This window comes from Periplaneta americana, chromosome 15 (assembly GCF_040183065.1).
Source record: "Periplaneta americana isolate PAMFEO1 chromosome 15, P.americana_PAMFEO1_priV1, whole genome shotgun sequence".
In the NCBI taxonomy this organism is placed as follows: domain Eukaryota; kingdom Metazoa; phylum Arthropoda; class Insecta; order Blattodea; family Blattidae; genus Periplaneta; species Periplaneta americana.
This window is the reverse complement of record NC_091131.1, coordinates 4,504,620-4,518,716: the sequence shown is the minus strand read 5'-3', so window position 1 is coordinate 4,518,716 and position 14,097 is coordinate 4,504,620. Positions and strand designations below refer to the sequence as shown.

Below are 14,097 nucleotides of genomic sequence, written 5' to 3'. Positions count from 1 at the left end.
TTCCCCCAGTCTATAAATGCGAACTTAAAACAAACGGTAAGGTTATGTAATGATTTACTTTTCATTTTAATATTTTAACAATATTATTTATATAACATATTGCAATAATAACATCGGCATCTGCAATCTTGTTGATTTTTTCACGGCTTCCTTAATGTTACTTGTATCAGGAATGCAATAAGTTTCGTGGAGTAGTAGACTTTACTTAATTTTTGCAAATATTTAAAAACAATAATTAACATTGCAATTTAGGTGAAATTGCAGTGGTAAGTTTCCAATTTATAATTATTACTATGTTAAATGCCTCTAAAAATAATATGTTAAAAGCCTAAAGCAGTAAAATGAATGTCGCGCTTAAGCGGTAAGAAGAGGGAAATTGTTATGTGTGTTACGTTGGGAATACTGAATGTGGTATTTCACACTTACCGCGTATTGGTTCTGTGCGGAAAACAAGCAAATGCGCACGATCTCGCACAAAATAAATGAGATAATGTACATGCATTAATATACAGTGTGTCCCAGAAGTCATGGTGGGGTTTCAGAGGATTATATTTTTTGAATGAATAGAGGTAGAAATGTACTTTTGTTACCAATGAAAATAAAACTCTCAAAGTTTTTCGTCTGTAAGTTTGAAGCACTGCAGGGAACAAAAGACGGTAATAATCGAACATATACAATAATTTTCATTGTTATAGTCGCGACGCTGTTATTCCCGGCGTGACTCCTCCTCTTTGCTTACGTCTTAGGAAGTCAAGGCTCTATAAAGTCTAGGTAGACAGTATCGTTCGTCATTTTTGTTCTTTCGTTGCCGAGCTACCAGACGAGGGATCTATTTGCCACACCGTTAAACATTATCATGTCGTAGCTCCTATGATAATAAATCAAACGCACTGTAATTCAGCAAATAATTGAGCGGCAAATAACGTCTTCGTGTGCTTTCTGCGAACGCCAACGTAAGAGTCAAAATGGCGGGCGATTATATTAAGTATTTATCGAGCCTTAAGAAATGAATAACGCATTCCTCAGCGAATCACAAGACGCACACGTTTAAATGTAGCCAACCTGCAACGCGATTGGCTGCCGGAAATTAGAGCGATGGGACTATAGAATTAATTATACAAGATGGATATCCAAAGAAAAACGAATTTCTTCGGGTATTTAACGAAGAACCACCACATGAGAATAACATTCGTTGTTGGGATAGACAGTTTAAAGAGACTGAAAACTTATTGGCGAAAAAGCATACTGAAAGATCATCGACAACTGATGAAACGGTGGACGCATCTTAAGAGCATTTGTTCAGAGTGCAAAGAAATCAGTTCGTAAAAATGTGCCCGACAATTAGGACTTCTGAAAACAAGAGTTCACAGAGCTGTAAAGAAATGTCTTCATCTGACTCCATATACACTTCAATTGTTACATGCACTTCACCCAGATGATTATCACAAAAGTTTTGAGTTTGCTGTGGATATACTTAATGAGTCAGATTCAAATTTTTCCAGCCACGATACACATTGCACTTTTCTTTGGACATCCATTTTGTATAAATAATTGTAACAATGAAAATTATTGCATTTGTTCGATTGTTACTGTCTTTTGTTTCCTTCAGTGCCTCAAACTTACAGATGAAAAACTTTGAGAGTTTTATTTTCATCTGGCATCAACATTTCATATTTACCTCTATTCTTACAAAAAATAGTATCTATAATTCTCTGAAACACCACCATAAATTTTAGGACACAATGTATAAAATAAAATATTTTAAATTTTATAGGCTATGCATTATTTTATAGTCAACATAGAGGGGAATGATAATATGATGAATGGTGAAAGAGATGAGGCAAAAAATGTTGGCAAATATCGAAACAAAATACAGGCTATCCCATAAGACACGCATCATAGGGAACAGTACCCTGGACGATGGCTTGGTCAACGTGGACCTATCGAATATTGGCCCTCGCGTGCTCCTGACCTCACGTCTCTTGATTTTTATTTGTGGGGTTGTTATAAGTTCGTTGTGTATGCATATGTGTGGATAACGTTACTTCATCGTATGCAAACGAAAATCACATCTTTTTGGAGACAAGTAATCCCTGCCATCTTTATGACGTGTTCTCAATGAGTGCGTCGCTCTTTTGAACATGTCTATACTGAAATATGGTCAGCACTTCGAAGATATACTTTAAACTTCAGTTTTCCCTATGGCACGCGACTTATGGGATTCTTGTATAGGCTACATTATTCGCAAATGGAAGTAACACAGTTTTATGTATTTTTATTTCAAGTTAATGGTAGAAATGTAAAATGTAGTGACAGAAAATTATTGCAATGTCATATTAGTGTGATAATTACGGTATTATGCACGCGTTCGAATCTTCAAACAGCCAAATTGGCTATTATCTTTTCGTGCCCAGACTTCTATCACTTCTCCTTCTAGTTAGTACCATTGCATTACTAACTGCTTATCAGGTCGCTGTACTCTTCCCCTCCCCCCCCTGTTTGTTGTAGCTAATCAGTTACGTCCATTTTCGGCTTTTCCCCTCGAAATTTCTAGCGCTCCTTCACTGGGGCGGCGAAACCCGAAGTGAGACAAGTGGCCAAGAGCCTTGGAGCTCACATATTCAGTTTTTCACAGCCCCAACTCCCCCCTTGCAAGGACGTGTTTTCACGTACCTTCAAAGTTTCTCCTCCCACTTCCCCTCTCATTCATTCATTCATTCATGGTATTATGCACGTTTTCTTAAGTTGTTAATCAGAAAATATAAAAAAAAATACAATATTGTTACATGCAAATCTAGTCTTTCAGGTAAAGCTCCCTGTAAAGCAGATTTGAATAATTTCAAGGGAAAAATCGTTCCGGGACCGGGTATCGATCCCGGGACCTCTGGTTGAACGTACCAGCGCTCTGCCAACTGAGCTACCCGGGAACTCCACCCGACACCGATATATGGATATAAAGGGAAAAGTTGAGACGTTGTCGGGTGGAGTTCCCGGGTAGCTCAGTTGGCAGAGCGCTGGTACGTTCAACCAGAGGTCCCGGGATCGATACCCGGCCCCGGAACAATTTTTCCCTTGAAATTATTCAATATTGTTACATGTTTTTTTAAGGTTGACACAATTGTAGTTGTAATCCCTTGGTAGAGGGGAAGAGAAGGCCTGATGGCCTTATCTGTAACAGCTTAAATAAATAAATAAATAAATAAATAAATAAATAAATAAATAAATAATTAAATAGTAGACTATAATTCCACTGATCTGAAACTCTGGCTGTTCGTCAGTCATTTTCTTCTTTGCCACTCGCATACACAACGTTGACTTGCACTGTTTTTTAACTAATTGCTGGCAGGTACTTGACTGTTCGTGATTCACCCATATGAATCCAGTTGTGTAGACCAATTTACCAACAGAGTCGTTGCCCAGGGTGCGTCATAGGAGACTGGTCTACGCTACACCCGCGATGAGACTAGATGATAATGGATATTTTTTGGGATGTCACAGGGAACCGGAGCTCCCGGAGAAAACCCCTGTGTTACCTGGACCACAGGCTTGCCCAACACAAGTTATAAATCGGGGGTACACCGGGGATCGAACCCGGGTCCACAGGATTATAAGTCCAACGCTGTAGACACTAGACTACCGTGGCGGCGCGTTCATTGAAAATTGACTCTCGTGAACTCACTTTTTTTTTTACTAGTCTTTCATTTTTATTTTTCTAATTTTTGCTACGACAACCTTCACTCTTTTCCAGTTCTCGTGGCTCACCGGCTGAGAGGCCATGAAAAACAAATTCTGATACTTAATGATGAAGGAGAAAGGAGAAAGAAACCGTGAGATAAGGAAGGAAAAGTATATAGGAAGTAGAAAGATAACAACAGGCAGCCGAAAACGGGAATCGTGAGATAACGAAATAAAAGTGGGGGTAGATTTATGTGTGTTGTAAATATGACAGTTTTAAATCACGGCCTGTGAAAGCGAACGTCACCCTTTATGTCTGAAGCTTGTGCCGACTTTCCGCACCTGAAGCTGTTCGCGGTAAGAATAGAAAGTTCTGCAACTCAGTAACTAATAGAGTTATTTAAATGCTCTTCGCTGCAGGGAACAAAGCAACTCTCCAAGCTTCTGTTGGCAACACCGTAATTCCATTTCTCGTCATTTTCACTAGATATTCAATTGTTGTTGTTAAGTTTTAGGTTAGCGACACTATTAGTCCCTCCATTGTTGCGGACATTTCCGCATTGCTATGTTCATTTGTTTAGTCAAAATGTCAGAAGTTAAGATTTATTGATCACTATAACATTTGACGAGTTACTCTGTCTTTCGGAACAAAATTGTCATTTGTATCAAATTGTTGGTTGTTGAGTTATAAAACGTTTATTATCGGTAATGATCGTCCCCGACATTTTGTATTGCGCATGCGTTATTTTAACAATCACTCCAGAGCGACGGATAATAGTGCACGGGGCTGCAAAAGAAATGCCGAGTCGAAGAGTCGAAGTCGCTGTCGATTGGAAATATTATCGTGTTACGAGGACTCCGCTTAGAAGCAATAGAATATGAAACGTAACTGGCCGTATTTATATCGATTGTAACATCCATGGATAATAAAGAAGGCTGTGGAATAACATATTCAAAATTCAAATTCAAATTTATTTACAATTTACATTTGAATTGAATACATATGAATAGATACCCGAAATGAGCATATGCTCGTGCTCGGGTACAGTCCAGTAGTCTACATAAATTTTACAGAGATCAAATAATAATGCTGATGATATAAATAATAATAATAATAATAATAATAATAATAATAATAATAATAATAATAATAATAGAATAATCGTGACAGAAATGATATAAAGATTGTAATACAAAATAATTCATTAATAATAATAACAATAATAATAATAATAATAATAATAATAATAATAGTGATAAAACAAAAATATTTACAATAATAAAATAAATACTAAGACGGATAAAACCACTAGCGAGAGTTAACACAACTTAAATAAGCATATAATAACCGGAAAAAATGCCAAACTCGAAAATCAACAGAAAAGTTCGTTGTATCGCAGATGACAGCAACCGCCATATTGACATTGTGTTGTGCATTATTGGTAGTAGGGGGGAGCCGAAAGTCTACGTAACTGCCGTTCTCTTCGAATCTTCTCGTACAATCATGGGAAGTTAATGCTGAAAAAACAAAATGTCTACGAGTCAAACTGTTCATTATTACCAGGATAAATACAAATAATACTGAAATATATTAATCGAGTTTCAGTTATAGATCTCTCCTTTTGTGCAAGAGGTATCATATCAAAATATTTTATGAATGGTGGGGAAAATATAAATTTCAATAACTTTCTAGTGACAAGTACAATCAAGTGTATCTGTGGCGATGCTAAGAAATCATTTATTGGAGATATACACTGTTATTAATTAAGAAAATTATCTATTTGTATTTATTATAATGTTTTATCTTATAGGGTACATGCATCAGATAAATACAATAAAAAATAGTACCATATAATGCTAGTAACACTTAAAAAAATTATAATAAAACTAGCCGTACCCGTGCGCTCCGCTGCACCCGTTAGAAATAAATATAAAGTCATTACATAATTAAAATAGGACATTTGATCCAGGGAACATTCGTGTTTGATAGAAGGATAAATCGTTTAATATGTTACTTAATTTAAATTGTATTTAAAATATTAAAATGCGATCATTTTGATACAGAGACCACTCATTTGGTGCAATGACAATTCCTTTAACATGTTTCTTAATTGTTATAACCAATTATTTTTGGAAAAGCGAAAATTAACAGAAAAATTTTGGCTACAGATTTATTATTATCTTTATATTATATTATATTATGAAAAAGTGTGTTGATAACGGATGTACTCGAATTAGAAAGTTTTTAATTTGTTGTGGGAGCTCTTGAATCTCAGGAGGAACAACTTTTACAACAGCGCAACATAATCTGCTTGGCTCATTACCCAATTTTTTTGCATTGCATATATTGCATATGTATTTTATGTATTTTAACACGATTCAATTGAGCATAGTTAAAATTTGAATTATAAAATAATGGATTGCTAAGCTAACGTACTATTACTGCATACTAAATCAATACACTCTCGTTGTTCGTTAATTCTCTGAGATAAAAATGAATATGTTCATAAACATTATTATAAGAAATACAGGAAATGAATATACAGAATAACCTATCAAGTTTTCTGTGCATAAGAAGCTATTTTAATCTTACCTGTCCTCGATTCACTCACAAGGTACTGTAATAACATTACAGCATTATGTCCATCCAGAGAAACTACACTTTCCAATGATGAAATAATAATTAATTATACAAATCGGTTAATTTAGCTTCTGATATTACTTCATATAAACACAGAAACATTGTCTGTAGGCTATGTTTCATAGCTTTCGATTGTTGTGTCCAAGGCCCCTTATAGACGAAGTCATTTGTTTTTTATTTCAATACACCGCCTTAGATGGCAGTTATTTTAATTTTAAAACTCATTTATCTCGTTAAATATCAGTCCTATCAACATTTTTCAAAGAGTAAAACTTATCAGAAATCATTTTTAAAGAAACTATTGTTATGTAACATATTTCACAAAAATCAATAATAAGCGAGATATTTCGATTTATTTAATTCAGGCCCCCTTATAACCCACCTTTTAAATAATGTATTTTGAGTGCCATATAGCCTATAATCTAAGTTACAACGAACTTAATTTATATTCCAATTTTCATCGAAATCGGTTCAGCCATTATCGCGTGAAAAGGTAACAAACATACAGACAGACAGACAGACAGACAGACAGACATACAAACAAAAATTTCAAAAAAGCGATTTTCGGTTTGAGGGTGGTTAATTATATATGTTAGGACCAATTATTTTTGGAAAATCGAAAATTACCAGAAAAATTTCGGCTACAGATTTATTATTAGTATAGATTTATCAAATATCATACACACATTTTCACTTTATTTTTAAATTTAAGAATGTGTAAATTGCTTAGGTCTGGATTATTTTTCAATACTGAATTGTAAAGTCATGGTCCATAATTCCTACTGTGTCTTAATCCAGCTGTAGTGTGGCATTTAGGTTCTGCCAAAAGAGTTGGGACATTTCTTCTGGTGTTATGTATATGTTTTTCAGTTATAAAATTCATTCGATTTTTATGAAAATAAGTTAGTAGTGTATGTTTATATATTTGCTCAATTTTTAGTACTTGGAATTCAGAATAAATAGTGTCAGATAATCAAGTGGTTTATGCAGACAAATTTTGATGATACGTTTTTGTAGTAATATTAATGGAGTTAGGATAGTCTTTGTCATTCCACCCCATCCTATTATTCCGTATTGAATGACTGATTGAAACAAGGCTAGATAAACAACACGGAGAACATAGATAGGCATATATGCACGAAGGGTTACAAAGTTGTGAATTGTTTTCCGTAACCTATTACATAAATAAATATAAACTGCAGTTTCACTATTTTCGTGTAGTATTCTTATTAATGTTGTAAAATAAAAGTATATGAATAATTTAAAATCAATTCATATTGAAAAATAAGGTGAACATGTTATAAAAGTGGTATTTATATGTCAATAGACGTGACTGAATGAATGCTATAATTTTAAGTTTGAAAATAAATTATGAGAAAACATACACAAAAAACAAAATAGTACAAAGTAATTATGATAATGATGAATAAATTACCACAAAAAATATAATAGAAAAAAAGATAAGTTTCATTAGTTTTAATAATTTAACAAAAATATTGGTCTTGTAAACCAAAAAATAAGGCACACCTTTTAAAACTTCAGAAAAAAGACTACATCTTTTCATTAATTCCCAAAACTAATATTTTAAATAAACTACTTTCTGATATTAAAAATACTATAATTATAATATTAACTGCAAGAATACTCTTTACACAAATAAGACACCCATTAGCAATAGGTCTTATATTATTAATTCAAACAATTATTGTATGCATAATAAGAGGTTTACTATCACAAAGATTTTGATTTCCATATATTCTATTCTTAATCTTCCTAGGAGGAATATTAGTATTATTTATTTACGTTACAAGACTAGCATCAAACGAAATATTTTCTATATCAACAAAAATAATAATAATTACAATTTTTATTATTTTTATGCTCGACCATGCCGAAATGTAGTAATTATACACCTGGTAGCTGACCTTTAATGCATGCCATTAAAGTACACCTACTCATTAAAGGTCAGGTCTTTCAGCCAATGACGACTCAGGTTACAACTGTTCAGCCAATGACAGGTCAGCTTTCTACCGTTATAAAACCGCAAGTATCGATTATTCTCGGATATGCAATCGAAAGAGAATTAGCGAAACGTCACGGAGGCTGGAAATCCAATACTGTCGCAGAAGGTTATGTTCTGTTACTATAATAATTAGCGTTAATTGTAAATAATATTCAAATAAATTCAATTTGTCATCTCGTTTTTCAATGTCGAATTTTATTTCAATGTTATCTCTGTAGGTTCTTATGGCCTAGCAAGGTCAATGTGGACATCTGTTCCTCGGAAAAAATCAATACTTTTGCGTCTGCGCACATCTCACAACAAACGGGACATTGCTTCAGGTCAGATACAATAAAATTAATAATATCAATTTAGAAATATGGTCGAGCATAAAAAGTCGTATGAAACTCGCCTATAATGGTAATTAAGAAGCTCGTATGAAAATTATGAAACTCGCTTGCGCTCGTTTCATAAATATCCATACTCACTTCTTAATTACCTTCATTATAGGCTCGTTGCATAATGTACTATAACATTATCATTGTTCATTATAAAAAGCTTCCAGTTTACTAGCTTGATACGCGCAGGTATCTGTACAGTTTGAATGATTATTGTTTCTGTTTCTCACCTTCCTATTATAAGAGCAAACATTTTCTGGATCACGCGGTATACAAAGTAGATGTCCTTAGCAAGAACGTGAGAAATGTGTGCATTTTATTGATGCCTGCTGAAAACAAGGAAAGCAATAAAATACTTGCGCTATCTGATACAGAGAGCAATACACGTGTTCTTGCATTCTACAAGCGTAGCGACTAAAGTAGCCCATCTGTGGCATGCGACATGAAGAAAGCGTGTCACGACACAACGAGCACTTGAGTACGAGGAGGCGTTCCAGAAGTGTTCTGTGTGAAAGAACCCATTGCTACGGATTATAAGCTGGCCCGGATTCTTAGGTTTCGGCCTAGTTCATTGCTTGTTATTATTACATTGGGATATTTTTAAGCTCTGTATAATGTTTGATGCACGGTGGAGCAAAATATGAAGAAAGTTTTGCCAAAGTATTAAATTTATTTTGACAAAATAAGAAAGTGTGAAATAAACATTATTTCAATGCTAAAAAATCTTCGTTTCTATTGTGTTTTAAGCAGGTTTATATCATTATTTACGAAATAAGACTTCAGAGATTCATAGCTTTACTGTAGTTAATATGCTTAGCCTTTATGACTTCAGAGAATCCGGAGGTTCATTGCCGCTCTCACACAAGCTCGCCGTCGGTCCCTATTAGAGTCGTGCACATCCGGTACAAAAAATATAAATTATATATTGCTATTGAACGCCTGGCGCTATAGTCAATATGCAAAGATCTTCCATCTCGCGTAGTGTCTCAGGTTCGGTTTATCGAATATTCGAGTTGTTTCTCACTCTTTGTAGGTGGACGGCAAAGGCAGACCACATTGAGTCATGCAGGAGTTCCAAGAGCCCTTGCAAGGACGCGTTTATCATCGTGTAGGCCTACCATTTTATTGATAATTCTTCTTCTCTCACTACAATCAATCAATCAATTTTTTATTTTAGTAGGTTATTTTACGACGCTTTATCAACATCTTAGGTTATTTAGCGTCTGAATGAGATGAAGGTGATAATGCCGGTGAAATGAGTCCGGGGTCCACCACCTAAAGTTACCCAGCATTTGCTCGTATTGGGTTGAGGGAAAACCCCGGGAAAAACCTCAACCAGGTACCTTGCCCCGACCGGGAATCGAACCCGGGCCACCTGGTTTCGCGACCAGACGCGCTGGCCGTTACTCTACAGATGAGGGATCAATCAATCAATCAATCAATCAATCAATCTGTCAGTCAGTCAGTCAGTCAGTCAGTCAGTCAGTCAGTCAGTCAGTCAGTCAGTCAGTCAGTCAGTCAGTCAGTCAGTCAGTCAGTCAGTCAGTCAGTCAGTCAGTCTGTCTGTCTGTCTGTCTGTCTGTCTGTCTGTCTGTCTGTCTGTCTGTCTGTCTGTCTGTCTGTCTGTCTGTCTGTCTGTCTGTCTATCTATCTATCTATCTATCTATCTATCTATCTATCTATCTATCTATCTATCTATCTATCTATCTATCATCTATCGATCCATCCATCAATCTATCGACTCCATTAATTAATTAATTAATTAATTCATTCATTCATTCATTCAAGTATTATAGTTGGTATCGTCAAGAGCAAAACAAATCTTCTTAAAAATAATTTATTAATGAAATAATGCATCTGCTTAGAGTAATTAAATGGCATTAACAACTGCTGTTTTAGAGGTATGCATTTTGAGTACAATAGAATACAATAGAATGCATGTACCTAATTATTTTCTCTTCTCTTTAGTAAGTAATTGTAATTTTTTCTATTCTTGCATTTCTTTACGCACCAGAGTTCATATTATGCATTACTCTCATTTCCTTTGTTGTTACCGGTGTTCATTTGCTCCTTTTTTTTTAGTAGCTTATTTTACGACGCTTTATCACCATCTATGGTTATTTAGCGTCTGAATGAGATGAAGGTGATAATGCCGGTGAAATGATTCCGGGTCCAGCACCGAAAGTTACCCAGCATTTGCTCAAATTGGGTTGAGGGAAAACCCCGGGAAAAACCTCAACCAGGTAACTTGTCCCGACCGGGAATCGAACCCGGGTCACCTGGTTTCGCGGCCAGACGCGCTGACCACCATTTGTTCCTGTATATATGTTATGAAGATAAGTGTAATAAAGTATGCAATCAATTGTAGGCTTATATTAAGTAATTTTAATTACACATGGTAAATTTTCTTCAATTGTTACTCCGTTTGTGTACTCAGAAAATGTCGGCGTCCTGTCTAGCCTGCAAAACGTGAGGGGCAACCAGTTGAAATTCAAACATTCGATCGGAAGCTGGATGCTCTCTGACCGGTCGAATGAAAACCGGTTGTAAGCCCTATTCTGCAGCTCTCTAGTTCCTATCCTGAGCAAGATTAATCCAGACTACCATCGTATCCGAACCCCCTTAAATCCATTTTAATATTACCCTCCCATCTACATCTCGGCCTCCCCAAAGGTCTTTTTCCCTCAGGTCTTCCGACTAACACTCTGAATGCATTCCTGGATTCACCCATACATGCTACATGCCCTGCCTATCTCAAACATTTGGATTTAATGTTCCTGTGGTCGTGCCAAAGAATCAGTCCCATTCCGAGACTTATGTTGGGGTTTCGTGCGTTGACAAGCTCTTTTTTTACGGTGGTAGGTTGTTAACCCTTCGTCCAATCCCCAAGTAGGAGTGCTACCAAATGAAGTATAATAAATATGCATACTTAAACAATTTGTGGACATAATCACATCCTTGCTTAAATGCAAGAGCTGGATTTTGTACAATGAAGAGGGGAACGGATTCTTACATTGGCTGGACTCAACATGATTACGTGCTTTTTTGTTGTCCGTGTTCACCGAATATTTCATTAAAATTAAATCGAAGAGTTTAAAAATAATAATGTTTTTAATTTAGTTCGTTTACGTAAAATAAGCATATCGTATTTTTATTTTTTTCCTGTAGCGTTTCAAACGTTTTAAAATTTTGTTTTTATAACGTGACATAAGCATCATTACCCTATTGTTTACGTTCTCTAGATTAACCCCCAGAAGAATTTCATCGCGGATTAAACATTTACCCTAATATACCATAGAGGAGGGTAAAGTCGATCAAAATTATGCAATTTTTTAATGATATTGAGTTCATGCAATGAAGCGAAGTTTCTCAGAAAACAGCATTTTGTCGTCATATCCTTCACTTATGAAGACACGTTACAAGAATTGAATTACAATCTATAAAAAACTGTTTTTTTTATTTGACTTGTGATCGAAGTTACCTGCTTAAATAGAGTAAAGTCGATCACCATTGAATTTTTAGTTTAAGATCGATTTTAAAATATTGCGGAGTAAAGTCGATCACTGTTTATGTTTTTGAAAAACAAATTAAGTGTATTACATATATTTTATTTGCTATAAGGGGTGTAAAAACAATAATAATCTTCAATATATGCCTATGGCATTATATAGTGTATCTTTTGTTACTGTGATCATACTATTCGATACAATTAGGCCTATAGGTCTCCACTGTACAATCGTGACTATGATTGCCAACTTATAAAACATCAAAACACATTTTAATACTTCACATACCAACAAACAAAGATTTAAGAATTCAAAATTTACATTGAAATACCACCCTTCAATTATAATCCAAAATGCAATTCAACATTGCTTAGGTTTATATCAGATGTTATTTGAAATCTTCCCCTCCTCATGTCACTTTGGAAACTACGTTGTTCCCATAGTCAGGTGCAGAGGGGTGTACAAAATATGTTCCTTTGGCAGTGCTTCTCTTACGCAAGAAATTCACCATAATTTCGTCTTCCCCTTCCCCACTATCCCATCAATATAAGCTATACTATGACACTTTTCTGTTTATAAGTGTTAGTTGGAGGTATTTCGGTGAACAATTCATTCTTCCTGCTGGTCCTATCTGTTTCGAGTAGGTCGATGGCATGATCGACTTAACCCTACAAAGGTACAAGTTTTCTTAAAATAATAAGTTTCAATACTAACATTTACGAACTGCAAAACTATTATTTCAGGATACAATCTCAACGAAAAGTACTTACGTATACTTCCTGTCTCCTTTCACTGCTGACTATAATTTAGAGTTTGTAAGACTTTGTTTTCATTTAAGAGAAAAAGTTGGAAATAACAATTTTCACTTCAACGGTAATTATTCAGTGTTCCCATTGTTGGCATTCGCAGGCTTTTTGTTGTCCCTCTCGCTTACATTTACAATGTAAGGAAATGAAGTCAGCATAACAAAATTTTAACAAGTAACTGAGAAAATATATAATTTTCAATTACAATCGCAACCGATCGATTTTACACCCACTGATTGACTTTACCCACTTCTACGGTACTAAACATGCTCTGAGACATAAAATCACTTATTTTGACAGCATTTGAGCACATTTAGTGTTTATCGCGATTGAGAAAATCTACCATCTAATGAATACACTTGAATATTCCTTTCTTGGTCTCATTCCTGTACGTTTACGTCACATCTCTAGGGATCATTAGACCTAGAATTAATGGAGTCATCAAATCAAACGAGGGGAGGCTGAGCAAAGCAGAGCAGGTCGGCCTGAAGCTACGTTGAAGGCCGCACAGGCGGCATCCAATTTGTCCCTAATACAAAGATTCGACACGCTACTTACGTATCGCAATTTCCTGCGAGTTTCTTATGTAACAAGGAGAGCATTCAGCAAACTAGTTCAACAACGTAACACCTCCGCGTTCCTCTGGTAGCTCAGTTGGTAGAGCGGTGGCCTGTAGTAGGATAGTTAAAGCTGAAATCCATAGGTCGCTGGTTCAAATCCGGCCCGGAGGATACAATTTTCTTTTTCTTTGTGAGATTGTGAAGTAAATGAAAACAGCCTTAAATGTTTTTATGAAAAGAATATGAAGTGTCTGTGGTCGTAAAAAGACAACGATTATGGTCATTTTAACTGTGACGTTACTGTTAGTCATTTTATTTCCAGTAAAATTATCATATTTAGAGGCAAAGCATTTCTGCTATTGGTATGCGAAGGATTTTTCATCATTCACAAATATTTCCTATTTTTAACAGTAGGCCTACTTACTTACAAATTGCCTTCAAGGAACCCGGATGTTCATTGCCGCTATCACATAAGCCCGTCATCGGTCCTTATCCTCATCAAGATTAAT

At 35.3% G+C, this 14,097-nt stretch overlaps 1 non-coding gene across 1 annotated transcript; it reads left to right on the top strand.

The window, feature by feature from the left end:
- The first annotated feature begins 13,667 nt into the window (after nucleotides 1-13,667).
- On the top strand, nucleotides 13,668-13,759 carry TRNAY-GUA (transfer RNA tyrosine (anticodon GUA)). Its single transcript is given in 2 exon segments — nucleotides 13,668-13,704; nucleotides 13,724-13,759. It is a non-coding gene; the product is annotated as a tRNA-Tyr (tRNA).
- The last annotated feature ends 338 nt before the right edge of the window (nucleotides 13,760-14,097 follow it).